Below are 14,155 nucleotides of genomic sequence, written 5' to 3'. Positions count from 1 at the left end.
GGTTTCTTTCTCTTGGCCCTATCTGATGAACAAACAGCACTCCAGTTCCCAAGAAGAGAGAGGAAGGCAGCTGTCATGTGCTTGTGACATTTTTGTACTCAGTAGAATTTGTCCTTTCATAATGATGTATCAGAGTGTCATGCCCCAGTCTGCTCTGATGAGGCATACACAAATGAGTGCCAGGAATAGGGCAGGATGTCATAGAACATAATTTTCATTCTTCTAATGCATTTTTTTGTTGTTGCATTTTTGATGCTACTATTACTTGAGCAGCAAGAGAAATGTTTTGGGCTTCAGTGAGTCAGCCTTTTTCATACGATTGTTGTTTGCTAGTGAAGTTGTGCTGCCTCCCTTTTCCTGCTGCCTTTTCTGCCTCTACTGTTTGCTGCTGTGCTCTCCTTTGGTCTCTTCCTGTTGATGACAGGAGACATTGGCAGTAGGGTTCCTGCTTCTATTTTTTTTTTCTTTTGTTATTTACTAGAATGAATGAGAAGGGTACTGGGCCCAATTTTGCTTTGAGTTGCTTATTCTCATGCATCTCAGGCTGTCTGTAGCTTCTCATTGCTCACAAATGCAGTTTGTTATCATGTCAGCATTTGGATGTAACTGCAGCACAGGCTAATTGTGGTGACTGAGTGAGCAATAGCCACAGGCAGAAGGGTGCAGTGCTGTGAATTGACTCCTGGGATCTGCTCCCATCCTAGAGCTGTCTGAAATATTTCTAAGCCAGCAGCGTTTTGGAAGAAAGATTTGACTTTCAGATTAACAAAGTGTTGTTCATACAACTGGAGAAAGAATTCTATATATTTAACATGTATACAGGCATACATGTGTATTGACCATTGCTCCTAGTTCCTACTCTAAGTAGGATACAGTAATGCTATATTCAACAAAGACTGCTGTTCATGTAGAACCTGGAATATTTGTGGTGTGTGTTGGCAATCTCACATAGTAGTTTGATCTCCTTCCAAAGGCAGACAAGTGCAGAGATGTTTCTTGCTCTTTTCTGACATGAGAGAGTAGGTCTAACGAACCACTTATATTACTTTCTACAGCACTTTTGTTTTCCTTTAAAAAAAAAAATCCCAAACAATTGTTTTTCTTCCTATTTTTCTTTTAGTTTCTGAGGTCTGGAGCTGTGTGTGGGGGTGTTTCCCTGAGGAAGTTGCCAGCAAAGTGAGTACTGCTGAGCTGAGTGCAGCACTTCTCGCTGGAGCACATCTGTCGGTACGATGAATGAATAGCACGGCAAGAATGCAGTGTATCATTAGTTTGAGGAAGAAAACAGTCCTCCATTTGTGGTTGATCTAGAACTGAAGGTCAGCACAGTGTTAATCCATGGCTTCACAATCACAGTACTTTCTGATTAGTATTACTGTGGAACAGGCTTCCAAAGCAAATCACAGGGCACTTCTGTTTCAGGCTTAAAATGAAAGTCTCAGGAACCCAAGACTGAGCTGCTTACTCTGAGATGTACTGTGTAAACTTCAGTGTGTCCTGAATGCTTGAACAGGAGTGAATTTGCATGGCAAAAGAGTATGTGTGCCTAAGTCTAATAAATATCTTGTATTTTTCAAGTTGCAAAATGCTTGGTTTGAACCATACGTGATCTCGTTTCTGCTTGAAAATTCTGTTCAGGATAGTAAAGCTAGCAGAGCAGTCTAAAAAATGAGTGTATGTTGGTAGCACGTTTCAGCATAGTTTTATGTAGCTAGACTGAACATCCATTGTGATGCAGAATTTTGTGTGCTGCCAATTTCATTTCAATTGAATTGTGAATATGCGCTGTTGCTGATTGTATTAATATGTAATTATTACTGTGAATCTAATCCCCTGAAACCATTGGTCACTTGCTGTATGTTCATTTAGCTACAAATGCTTTTCATTTTCCATTTGTGTTTTATCATTTAATTGCTTTACTCTCTTCAACATCGCTCTTTTTTGATCTCTTGTTAATCATTATTTGCAATGAGGATTAGCCCTTAAGCAAACAGTGCCCCAAATCTATCTTGCTTCTTTGTGTGATGACCTTGTGTTGGACAGAAAAACTATTAGCTATAGTTTTAGATTTATAGTAAGAGTTAACTTCATTGCATTTAAAAATTACAGTCAGGGGAAAAAAAAAAACCCACACCTGTCTTTTTATGCCTCCAGCAGGAATAAAAAGACAGGTGTCAAGGAGCTGCCTGTTGTCCCGTTGGGAAGCCAGGCTAGTTTTGCTGTTCCATCCTGACCTGTGTTTGTTTTCTTTTTGGAAGAGAGCATAGAGGAGGCATTGGGCTTGTTTAAAGTCCTTTGGAGAAGGTGCTGCATGTGAGTCTGGGGAATGGGTTTGCAGGTGGCACAGTCACCTTCCCTAACGTTAAGACAACAGCAATTGCTCAGTGCCCGCTTCAGGAACCTAGATTGTTTCCTCTTAGTCACTAGAAAGGCATTTTCTTCATTGTTCTGAAGTTGATTTGTAACTCCTACATGTTTACATGTTTTGTCATAAAACTAATAAGCATCCACCCTCTTAAAAATCTCACTGAAGTTCACCTTTGGCAGTTTGCCTCCCGAACACTTGACAGTACTTTGGTGGCTGATGATCTGATTAGAGTGTTCTCTTATTCTGTCTTCCTTCCCCAGCTGCTTGTATCCACCCTTTGTGTTGCAGCAATGACCCGTTTTGGGGTAGGAACATATATTTTTTTTTTCTGGTTTTGCTTGATGCAGTGCTGTCCAGGTGCACAAATGCAGTGGGTTAGTTTGTGCTTGTCTCTCCCTAAACAAGTTTGTAGAGTGGTAGGCTGCATACTGCAGTGTGTGTGGAGCAAACAATAGTACAAGTAATTGTCATGCTTTCCTGTGCGTAACCTGCATTTGCACACCTTCCATTTATTTTAATACCTCTGTTGCCTTGCTTAACATCAAAAGTAGAAGCCAAGGGGCTGTTGAAGTGAACAAAGGTATGGAAGTTCAGAGGCTGGGAAACTTCTAGAGTACAGGGATTTCCGTACGAACACACGGAAGAACTTGCTTACTATGAGAGTGACGGAGCACTGGAAGAGGCTGCCCAGAGAGGTGGTGCAGTCTCCTTCTCTTAAGATCCATCTGGATGCCCACCTGTATGACCTGCTGTAGGGATCCTGCTTTAGCAAGGGGTTGGACTTGATTTTCCATGTCTTGAAATGCTGTAATGCACAAAGCAAGGAGACTGGAGGCACCAAGAGCTTACTTTAGCAAATTCTTTCCTTGTGTGCCTTTGAATGCATTGAAGTTCATTCAACATTGCTTTAGCGGTTGCAACCACCATTTAAAAATGCCTCCTTCCAACAAACAAGAAATAGTCAAGCCTAATGCAAGTATAATAATAACGTATAAATCAGGAATTCTTTGGTAGCCCTTTATTGAGTATTTGTCTGTAAGCAATGTACTGATCTCAGTCATGTCTTTTCAGTGGGCTGTTAGAAACTGGGGGAATTGTTGTTGTTTAGAAATATCAAAGAACTTTTGTACTAACTATATAATACTGGTGAACAATCATTAATCATTTTAAAATTAATGGGAACAGATAACATTATAAGCTACCCCAGGGATGTGTTTCTGTTTTATCAGTGAGCAGTTATAAGTAAGAAGACAGAAATGGTGCTTCGAGCTAGTTTTGTTTAAAACAGCAGGAGGAGGAAGGAATTATCAGGATGTGAAATGCATTAAATTATGGCAAGAAAATTCTTTTCATCTTGAGTGTGACTGCTGACTGTCAATAACGGAGATTAATGCTGCAGGAAACAAAGCAGAAATGTTAAATATAATGACATTTAAAAAAAGAGCTATAACCAATTTATTGAAGGAAAGTGGTTTGAACTCCACGAGCTTGGCAAATGGAGTTTCAGAAGCATTTTAAGGTACTTTTGCCTCATCTAAATGATCATAGAAATGAATTAAAATAAATCCTGTAAATGAAATCTGGTCACTTTATATTACCTCCTCTAAGGGATATGCACACTCCTAATTTTTAAAAGGAACTTGAACATCTTGATTGTGCCCCTGAAATTCTGTATCCCAAAAGGTGCCACTTCAACAACCTACTTAATCTGATGTGAATGCACTGAAACAGAGGCTGCTTTAGCACTGTGGGTTTCATTAACAGCAAAATTGAGCTGTTTTCTTTTAGCTGTGTTTTCTGTCCTTTAGCTTCCTCCATTTCTGAACTTAAATAGTCACAGCTCCTGGCAATGCTTGGTGCTGCTGCTTGCAGGGAAGTGCAGAGCCTGCTGGCTCGCTGCTGGACAATGCGTCTAACGTGGTGAGCTCAGTTACTGTTTGAGTGGTGTGACATTAAATGGGTGCGTCTCCTCCCCACTTAAATTCCTTAAAGCCCTGCAAGAATGATCTTTTTGAATCTCCAGGATCAGTGTGAAAATTTGCTTGAGCATTGTGAGGGGAATGGTGGATGGACAGCTCAACAACAAAAGCCTTGTTTCCTTGAGAAACCTGACCAAAAATGTTTAACAGTCTCTCAGGGCAGAGACAAAAAAGCTTAAAACCGCTTGTAGTGCAGGGCCTATAAGGAATTTCATATCAAAGAGGTGTTGGCAGAGCTGTTGATTAGAGACTGTGGCTGAAGATTCTGTAGTTCAGGGTGCTGTGATGTTTGAGCCCTCTATGCTGCTTCATGAATTTCTATGGAGCTCTGAGGATGCAAGTGTATACAGAGAAGCTGGCTGTAGAAATCCGTGGCTGCGATGTGCTTTGGTGAGGGGAATGTGAAGTGGGTGCCTCTACTAAGGGCACAGTGCTGATTACTGCTTGCAGACTACCTCCACCTTCTTCCACCTTCCCTTCGTTGTTTGAGTGATGCTTTCACTCCACCGGTTCCTTCTCCATTTGTATTACCAGAGTTTGTAACGCTGAGAAGAGCTGTGTATTCCCTACCATCCCAACCGTGCATGCCAGGCAGATGAGCACATCTTTTAATGAATTATCTCCAAGGTTGTAAGTACCTTGTTTTTTATCTTGACTGTCTCTCTGCATAACACAGGCTTTCCTGAAATAATTTATTGATGAGGGAGGCATTTCTCTCCAATGTTTGTTTAATTGGATATAATGAATGATCTCTTGGTCCAATATTTCAGAAAAGAAGTCTACTTTTAGCCAATTAACTGAAATTAATAAACATCTTTTAGATTGAAAAATCAAAACTAGCAGAATCAAGTGGGCTGCTGAAGTTGATTAATAGAACTAACTCACTTGTGTGGCAATTTCTGGTCTTTAGACACGAGTCTCAGAGTGGCACTTGGCTTTTTTTTGTCTGCCTGATGGATGATTGCTTCCTATTAATGTCATTAGGGTTGCATTTGTGTAAAACAGATCTGTCCATATGTCTGCAGGGCGGTGTGGGGACACCTCAGTGCTCCTCAGCAGCACTGCACTCTTGTCCTGGCAGCGCTGGGCATCCTGCTCATCATGGGAGCTGTTGTCGTGCTGCTGAGAGGAACAGCAGGGTCTTGCTACAGGAGTATCTTAAGACTGGCTTGTATCAAAAAATATGAGAGCTCTTGTATGTATAGCATGAAATTTTGCCTGTGTAAGAGATGAGAAACAGTGTACTCAGTGTGAGTGAGAGCAGGGCCTATTAACGTGTAATGGAACACGGCCCTTGAAGATGCTTGTTTGGAAACAGCTTTCACAGTGATGTAGTAATTACTGCTCCAACAGTAAATAAATAAATAATAGATATTTAACAGCAGCAGCAGAGGGGATCAGACTGAAATGACATTAACCTTAATAGTGAATGGGTGTGGTAGGTGGGAAAGTCCTATTTACCTTAAATCTGAAGTATACATATTATAATTCTTTTCTGGAACAGGCAGCATATTCACTATTTAATTCGTGTAGTAGCTATCTTTTTTCTTTAGTGACAATGAATTGCTGCATCTGTATTAGAAATGATGATTAGCCACAAGAACTGCTGTGGAGAAATGGCTTCATCCTCATACAGAATGGGAAACGAGCTTATGTCTCTGTTCTTGAGAGGCTCTGTGCCCTGATGAGTAGGACCAGAGGCTTAACTGTACTGTGGGGCTTGGTGGGACTGAATGCCCTTGTTTCAAGGCTCCTTTATTAATCAATAATCTATACCTGCTTTGTGTCATGTGGTAGCCTACGTCTAATGATATTGCTTACATCATATGTCTCTGTAGATCTCATCTACATAACTATGGGCTGAGGTGGGGAATTAATGGTGTTAAAAATTACTGATGGCTTTTAATGCAGACATACTCCTTGTGAATTTGCTACTGGAACAGAACATTGTCCACACTCTTGTGTTATGTGCTGAGGTTTAAAAAAAAAAAGTCTTGACAGAGCTTCTGGGTGGAATTTGGGCATCTTCAGTGTAAACTCCTCTGTAATGACATTAATATATGCTTTAATTATTGCCTCAAATAAGGAACAGGTTCAGTTACAATACTGAACTGTGGTTTTTTTATTTTTTTAAACTGGAGCTCTGTAAACTCACACAAACTTCATTTTTAATAGAGGAGAAGAAGTGCTGTAGGAAAAGCTGCGACTCTAAATCTGAATGAGACTCTATCTCTGTAGCATGTGGTGGAAGAACGGTGTGTTCCTGGTTCTGGTGCGTGTGAAAGCATGGGTGTTACTCTAGAGTCAGAGAGGTGCTTTGCTTTTTCCTAGCTGATCAAGCCACTGGTGAGACACAGCAATCAATGTAGGGTTGGGATTTTGTTGCTCTTCGGGTTTAGCTTTCTCCTTTTATTTTTCCATTTGCCTGAACTTGGTTTCACAAGATGTAGATGGGTCTTTGTTACTATTTGGAGTATTATTTTATTGATCCAGCGTTTACAGATGTGAAGTTCACTGACTTTTTACTAATCAGCATTCAGTGTACATCTTCAATTTTTTCCACAGATAATAGAATGTTTCTAACACTATTTGTACTACTGTGTTGACTTAAATCCTGATTCTTACCAATTTGAGTAAAGCAGTATGTGGATTTAGAAGAAGAAATGTTTTCACTGAGTAGAATATCAAAAACCAAAAGGAGAAAATAGTTTTCCAGTTGACTTGATCCTGATATGTATGTCACTAAAAAGAACAGAAGCTCCTAAAATAAATAAATAAATATGAATGTGAGTATCTGGATAGCATAACCTAAGCAAACTCTTTCCTGAATAATGTTCTAGTAAGAACAAAGACTCCTGTAGTGAGTGAAAATACAGCAAACTGCTGGAGTATGCAGTTAGTTAATAGGGTTCTGAGGTGCTTCTGATCCTGTGGTCTAAGCCACGTGAAGACTGGTGGCAGAATTTTGGCTTGCACTGTCAGTAGATATGCACTCTACAGGTGCAGCAAGGGTAGGAATTTTATGAAAAATTGTGGTGATCTTTGATCTATTGAAGTGGGATTTCCATCCCAGATTGGAGACAAGGAAAAATTCATTCTCAGAAAGAGTGGTCAGGCATTGGTATGGGCTGCCAAAGTGGAGTCCCCATCCCTGGAGGGATTCAAGAAATGTGGAGATGTGGCACTGAGGGACATGGTTTGGTGGGCATGATGAGGATGGATTGACGGTTGGACTGGATGATCTTAGAGGTCTTTCTCAACCTCTGTGATTCTATAATCTCCTGCATGCACCAAGGCACCTGAGTTGGAGCCCAGAGGAGTGTGCTGAGCTCAGTGCGATGCTCATGCTGTGCTCACCCACACGTGGCACCTGCCTGGTTCTGTCTGGGGCAGGGAGTCCCTGTGTGCTGGGGGCAGGGGGAAGCGTAGGTCTGGTGGGAGGCTGAATAGAGCTTAGAATGTGTTAGGTGTCCTGCTACTCCAAATTTAGGCCCTGCATAATATGACACTGGGTAAAGAATTCCAGCTTATTGATGGAGCCTGTTGGCAGAATATCCCAAACTGTATACCATCTGCCAGTTTGTTTTGAAAAGTCTTGTCTCACTGTGCTTTGTGCTGCAACCATAAATTAAGAGTTTCAATAATACTTCACCTGTTCAAGGGGAAAGTATATTTTCTTAGCAGTGACTGTGAGAGATTATAGAATTGCTTCTCCTTGTTGGTGGAAATGTTGTGGGAATGGTTTTCTTGGCTGCATTTCACTGAAGCAAAATGGCTGCATCAAAAATAGCTTTCCAATTCTGAATATTAATGACCTTTTGCTCCTCTTTTTGACTTCTCGAGTCCATTTTTTTTTTAAATGAAAGCAGAGCAATAATGTTTTAAAACTGAGCTATTGTAGGTTCTAAAAATGAGAGAGTATTATAGAACATAAAAATCAAAAGTGTTATCTTCAAATTAGGTACTTTTCTTTCTGGAGGAGATTTTTGGCGAATACCTGCGGCATTTTGAGCGCTTGAAAGATTATTTTTCAGTAATGTGAGTTGGGAGATCATGGAAAATTAGGCTTTTACCTACTAATCATAAGAGAGAAGTGTTTGAAATAGTGGCCTTGGACTCTACTGGGTCACACGGCTTAAATTAACTTCTGGGCTGTTCTTTCTTTTCCCTCAAAATGGCTAAGAACACCATAAAACTCCTGGAAGCTGGCCTTATCTATTGAATCTTGCTTACAAGGATTAATGAAGAGGAAATGGGAGCCTTTGTTGTAGGAACTGAGTGTATCTTATGGCCTTTATAGCAAACTATTTGTTGATTTAGTAGAAATTGTGTTTCACTAGCAGGGTAATTCATCAGCATCAGACACCAGTAGTAGTATATGTGCTAAAGTCAATTTTGTATGAGGTTTGAAGCTCACTAGAAGTCTTATGCTTTAAAATAACTTTGAGTATGACAGAAGAATCAGATGGTTACCCTAAATTGAAGTAAACAGACATGCTAAAACCTGTCAAGTTTTATCAATCAAAGCTATTTAACAAAAAACTATGCGTTTGGCCATTTTTATTCTTGTTGACAACAAAAGCCCAGGCTTTTTCCTGGCTGGTGCTCCATGAGGGGCTCTGTCCCATGCTCCCACACAGCTGGTGGCTGGATACAGCTGTGACCATCACTGGACAGGCCATGAAGGGCTATAGACTGTGGGGTGTGAATAGGGGGGGAATGTGTCCAGTAGTGAAGTGATGTATCTGTACTTTTATCTTCAGACATGTACGCACGTAAAGGCTCTCATTAAGCTTGGCAAGACTGGGGATGGGACAGGACAGGATGTGACTAGCTATGTCTTGCAACTCTGTAGCTCTTTAAAAACAAGACAAAAAAGCAGCTTCTGAGAGCTGCTTTTTTTTTTCCCCCTGAAACCTTGCTGTATATGTATGTTAAGAGGAAAATTAAGAGCTATTGGTATAAAAGAAATGAATTGCATGCTATCTCAGGCCTGCATATACACATTGCCCTTATTTCATAATTGGTCAAGCTGAGCCATTCACAGACAGAGCTGCTTAAAGCTGAATGCCTGGGGCATAAAAATTACCCACAGTTGGAAGTTAATAAAATCATGTAGTAAGGCAAAGTAATATTTGTACTAAAACAAGTATTGATTAAACTCTTTTCGGCACATTGTTGGAGTCCTTATCTTTAGATTCTTGATAAAGGTTCTTTCAGCCACACCAATTTCCCATTAGCCACACTGTCATTCCTGGCTTCAGTTTCTGGAGACAACTATTTTGCAACATGAGCTTCAGAGCTTATCAAAAACTTGATGTTGGTACCCCTGTTTCCAGAGCAAATGCATGTACAGCCACATCCTGGGAAATTTGCTTGGAAAATGGTGCATTTTTTTCTCTCAAGCTTAGTCAGGAATCCATACTTAATGAACCACCTATTTGTATGCAGGTTCTATGAAAATTTAAGCTGGGGGGGAAGGGAGGCAGAGAGGGGGTGTTTTTGTCTTTGAGCAACTATGAACACTTGGCATTGCTGTAGCACACTCTCTTTTGTATCTTCACTATACTAGATGTGTATTTCTGACAGTGTGGTATCACTAAGCCTAATTTTGCAGGTTTAAATAACACACTGTTTACATCTTCCATTTCTGTCACCTGTTTTCATGTATGTCCAGGTCAGATGCTTAGGGAATATCTATTAAATTGGAAGATAAGCACACAATGTTTGCTAGATTTATTTTCCTTTATGTTGAAGAAGCCTCTGCATTAAATACCAAGTACATGTCCACACGTGTGACTGGGATGCCAGTAGTGTTGGAGCCATATGATGCTGTTATACTCATTGGCTTTGTCAGTTGTAAGTCACTGTGATGTGTCTGTGAAGGATGTCCCATCCCTGGAGGTGGATGGGGCCCTGGGCAGCCTGGCTTAGTGCTTGGCAGCCCTGCCCACAGCAGGGATTTGGAACTGGGTGATCTCCAAGGGCCCTTCCAACCCAAGCCATTCTGTGTTTCTGCAAAGTACTACCATATATTTAAAAAGAAAACATGAGTTGGGACATCTGAACAAATCTGTGACTTTCACCAAAGTGATTGGAAAGCTGTGTGACGCTTGTATTGGGCTGTTAGCAGGCTTCTGGAGTAACTGTGGAACTGTATATGTAGTTAAGATGGCTTTATTAAAAAAAAAAAACAACAAAACTTTGTATTTTAGAATTCTGCATTATATAAGATTTATTACACTGTGCTGCTTTACGTAGAGATGAACAAATATGAGGATACCTAACTTACCTGGATGCCTGTAAATTGTACTGCTCTGGCACTTCTAACTTGAGAGAGGGATGTCTGCAGTCTTGTTAAAATGTGCTACAGAACATAAATGACTCTTCTGGGTTAGATCTAAGGCTTGTCTTCCCTGCTTTTTTTTTTTTTTATGGGAGGAAAATTAAACCCATTCTGTCTGTCAGAGAGTCCATTAACTTGTATTCAGTAAGTATCTCCTAATATATGCTGCTTACAAAAGTCAACCTTTCTATAATACCCTCCCTTGAACTGACCCTTGATATTTTCCCTGCATGGCCATGCCTACGGCATGCTGAAGGAGCACCAAGAGTCACGGGGTCAGCTTTAGCTGCAGCCCAGAGATCAGCAGCTTTTGGAGCTGCTGCTGAACCACCAGAGAAGGACTTCAGGCAGAAAGGAGACAAAATGAACAGAGATGGAGAGGCTTGCTTATAGTGTGCCACAGTTTATTGCTTATTTATTGTGCGCTTCTCTAAAGACAGGCTAATGGAGAAGGGGAACTAATCCCGTGGGTGTTGAATCTCTTCTGATAGTAAGAAATGCAAGCATAAAATTGCAGTAAAGCAGGACAGCCTCCAACAAATTTCCTAGGAGTAAGCTTTTCTCCCCTGCTGTACAAAACAACTAGGAAATTTCCATTATAGCCATGCTCTTCACCTGAACTAATAGCTTCAGATCAGAGATTGACTTGGCTGCGTAGCCTTCCTCAGAAGACAAAGTAAGATGGAGTTTTGTTTGCTTTAAATTTCACTTTAGAGTTATGTTTCATAACTCTTGTTCTTTGTCAAGGCAATAAGGAGCTGAGGATGAAAATGTCATATGGAAAAGATGGCATAAGTATGCACAGTACTGGATGTGGCCCAGCAAAGTTAAATTGACGTTTGTTTGCTAGCAGTAGGTGGTCCTTTTCTAGATGCCCATCATACCAAAAAGGCATGGTGGTGATGAGGATGTTGCAATTGTTAACATCTCATTTCATGAATGTTCCAGATTCTGATGGTTCCTGCTCTGTAGTTTGTTGTTAAGAGTTCCTAGAAATTACTAATTGGTAGTTGGTAATCTTTCTCAAACGCATTGTATCTGTCTGCTGTTACAGGCTGGAACAGGGTCAGTATGTAGAAGTTGTTCTTCAGGACTTTATTTTCTAATGCTCATCCTTTCAGAATCTGACCACATCCATCTTTTGGGGCATCAACAGTCAAAAGAAAAGGCTGTAATGAGTTTGAAAAGGGAAACAGGACAGTAAACTGTTGACATCTATTGTTCGTTTTTAAAATGGTGTGTGGTCTGACTGTATGCTTGTTGCTCTCTTCCCAACTTTGTTCCCTTTAAATGTTCTCTTACTATAGAAGAACTGGGTCATGTTGTGGCTGCCAAAGAAACAAGGGCAGGCTGCAGAGAACAGAAAGTGAGAGGGAGCTTTGAGCAGAGCTGGTGGGACAGCTGGGCCTCTGCTGCGGCAGATGGTCTTGGTTTGATTTCACTTACCCTTCTTTTCCTTTTTACTACAAAACAACTGGTAGCAAATTCAACAGCTGAGGAAGGTTCTAGTCCTTTGCAAAAAAAATGTCTATTGCTCTGAGAAGTGATTACAACCTAACGTGAATCTACACATCGAATGGTAAATCTTCTCTACCTTAAGGTGCTACTAAGCACAAACACGAGCTGTGTTAAGAGACTGAGTTTGGGTTCTAAAAAGAAACCAACAGCTGTTTCTTCCTCTTTGCGAACCAGTATCGGGAAAATATTGAACAGATTGTTTTAAAGTCATTTTTGCATACTGAGACTTTCAGTCATTGACCTTGAGAATGTATCATATGCACCTTTGTTCCAAAATTTCTTCCAAACTTTTTGGAATTTATTTAGTGTACTGTCATTGAGCTTTGTGCTTCCTAAACTCAATCTCGCTGCAGTCTGAAGCAAGAGCTCAGCTCTCTTTTTACCATGAAGCACTAAGCCTCAACAAATGTTAGACTATAATATTGGCAACCAGAGTACAGAGGAATTTGCATTACCATCAGCTGTCATTCTGATCTGACAATACCATATTATATTCTCAATATATACTTTTGTGAGCAAACAATGAGTGGCATAAATGACTGTGCTGGTCTGACGTGAGGAATTTGATTTGTCAGTTAGAGAAGAATAGGGCAAAAATTGTATATATGGCCAAAATATTTAGCATAAAAATGCTTGTGCTCCTTCCTTCTATGGAAGGAAGAAGGAAAGCTATGGGGGAAAAGAGGCATATATTTAACAGATGGAAGAGGCTGCCTGGTTGTACTACCTCTGTCAGCACTGTAGTCTGATAAATGAAGTGCCTTGCATTTGCTGCTCAGCTGTTGTTGCTAAAAGAGAAATTGGAAATGCATGCTGTTCAACAGAAAAGCAACAATTATTTGTATGAGAGCTCTTCACTCACTGGGTGACTCCAATATGTGTGGTGGCAGGGCTGCTGGGTAAATGATTGGGGTTGCATTCTTCTGGAGGAGACCCTCTCATGGGTTCTGACCACCCCCTTGACTCATTGCCTGGAAAGCAGTGTATTTCAGCAGGATAGAGCTTCGTGAAACACATCTTGCCAGTCAAAAGGACTTTGGCCTTATTCAGTATGGCCTTAGCAGAAATATAACCAACTTACCTTTCAGGGCTCTGTTCCTTCAGATTGGCTTAAAATTATTCTTGATTACGTGACAATTTAGTATACTGAATTAAAAGATGCTATTTAAATATAGTAACTTAAATGTGGAGAAAAACTCTTTGTTTTGCATTTATCACTAAGAGCATGACTGTTCTTCTGTTCAGTAGAAAATCTCATGAGATACAATAATTTACTTCTTACATTGCTTTATTGCATCTTTTTTATTGCTGACATTTGAGAAGAGATGTTAGTTTTGGGGGTACTCCAGTCTTGCTTACTGTGCCAGAACATATATTTCTAGTGTATAAAATTCCTTCAAGATCTGCTTATATACTTTAGTATCATATTCTGTGGTATAAGCCCAATTTTTTTTTTTTGCACTGGAAGCTTGCATCGATCTTGTGACCCTAAATGAAGTCAAAGGTAGTGAATAGTTGCAGATGCAACTGTAGAATGAATGAATTAATGCACCTGCCTGGTTGTAAGGTTTACAGGTGTTTCAGAAAGACACTTTGCTTACAGGAGAGTTATTTCAGGATGATGTTATGTGATAGAACAGTGCCTGGAGGTGCTGCAAGGATCAGATTCTTTCTGGAGTAGCTTGTTAACAAATTAAAAAAGCCATGTGTGAAGTCAGTGTTAAAAAGGAACCGGGGAAAATAATTTTCCTGAAGTGGGAGCAGTGTGCTACGTTGTCCATTAATGCACCTGGAATTGGTTCTTAATTTGGTGCTTCCATAGTAACAGTTTTTCTTCAGAGATGAGCACTTTCTGCAGAACAGGCATGAATATGCTATTTTATTTTTCTTTATCACAAGAGGATTTTCAAGATGTCACCGTGTTTTTATCATAACTGGTCACTG

The 14,155-nt window shown here is 40.2% G+C and overlaps 1 long non-coding RNA gene across 1 annotated transcript in view; it reads left to right on the top strand.

Moving 5' to 3' along the window:
• LOC101750610 overlaps window positions 1–14,155 on the top strand; it is a 478,463-nt gene that overhangs the window by 298,894 nt on the left and 165,414 nt on the right. Inside the window, exon 8 of the long non-coding RNA XR_006939090.1 lies at window positions 1,121–1,227. This is a non-coding gene — a long non-coding RNA (uncharacterized LOC101750610). The remainder of the gene's footprint in view (window positions 1–1,120; window positions 1,228–14,155) is intronic.

Source organism: Gallus gallus, chromosome 4, assembly GCF_016699485.2.
Source record: "Gallus gallus isolate bGalGal1 chromosome 4, bGalGal1.mat.broiler.GRCg7b, whole genome shotgun sequence".
NCBI lineage: Eukaryota > Metazoa > Chordata > Aves > Galliformes > Phasianidae > Gallus > Gallus gallus.
Note: the sequence above shows the minus strand (reverse complement) of the source record. Positions and strands in the feature narration are given on the sequence as shown.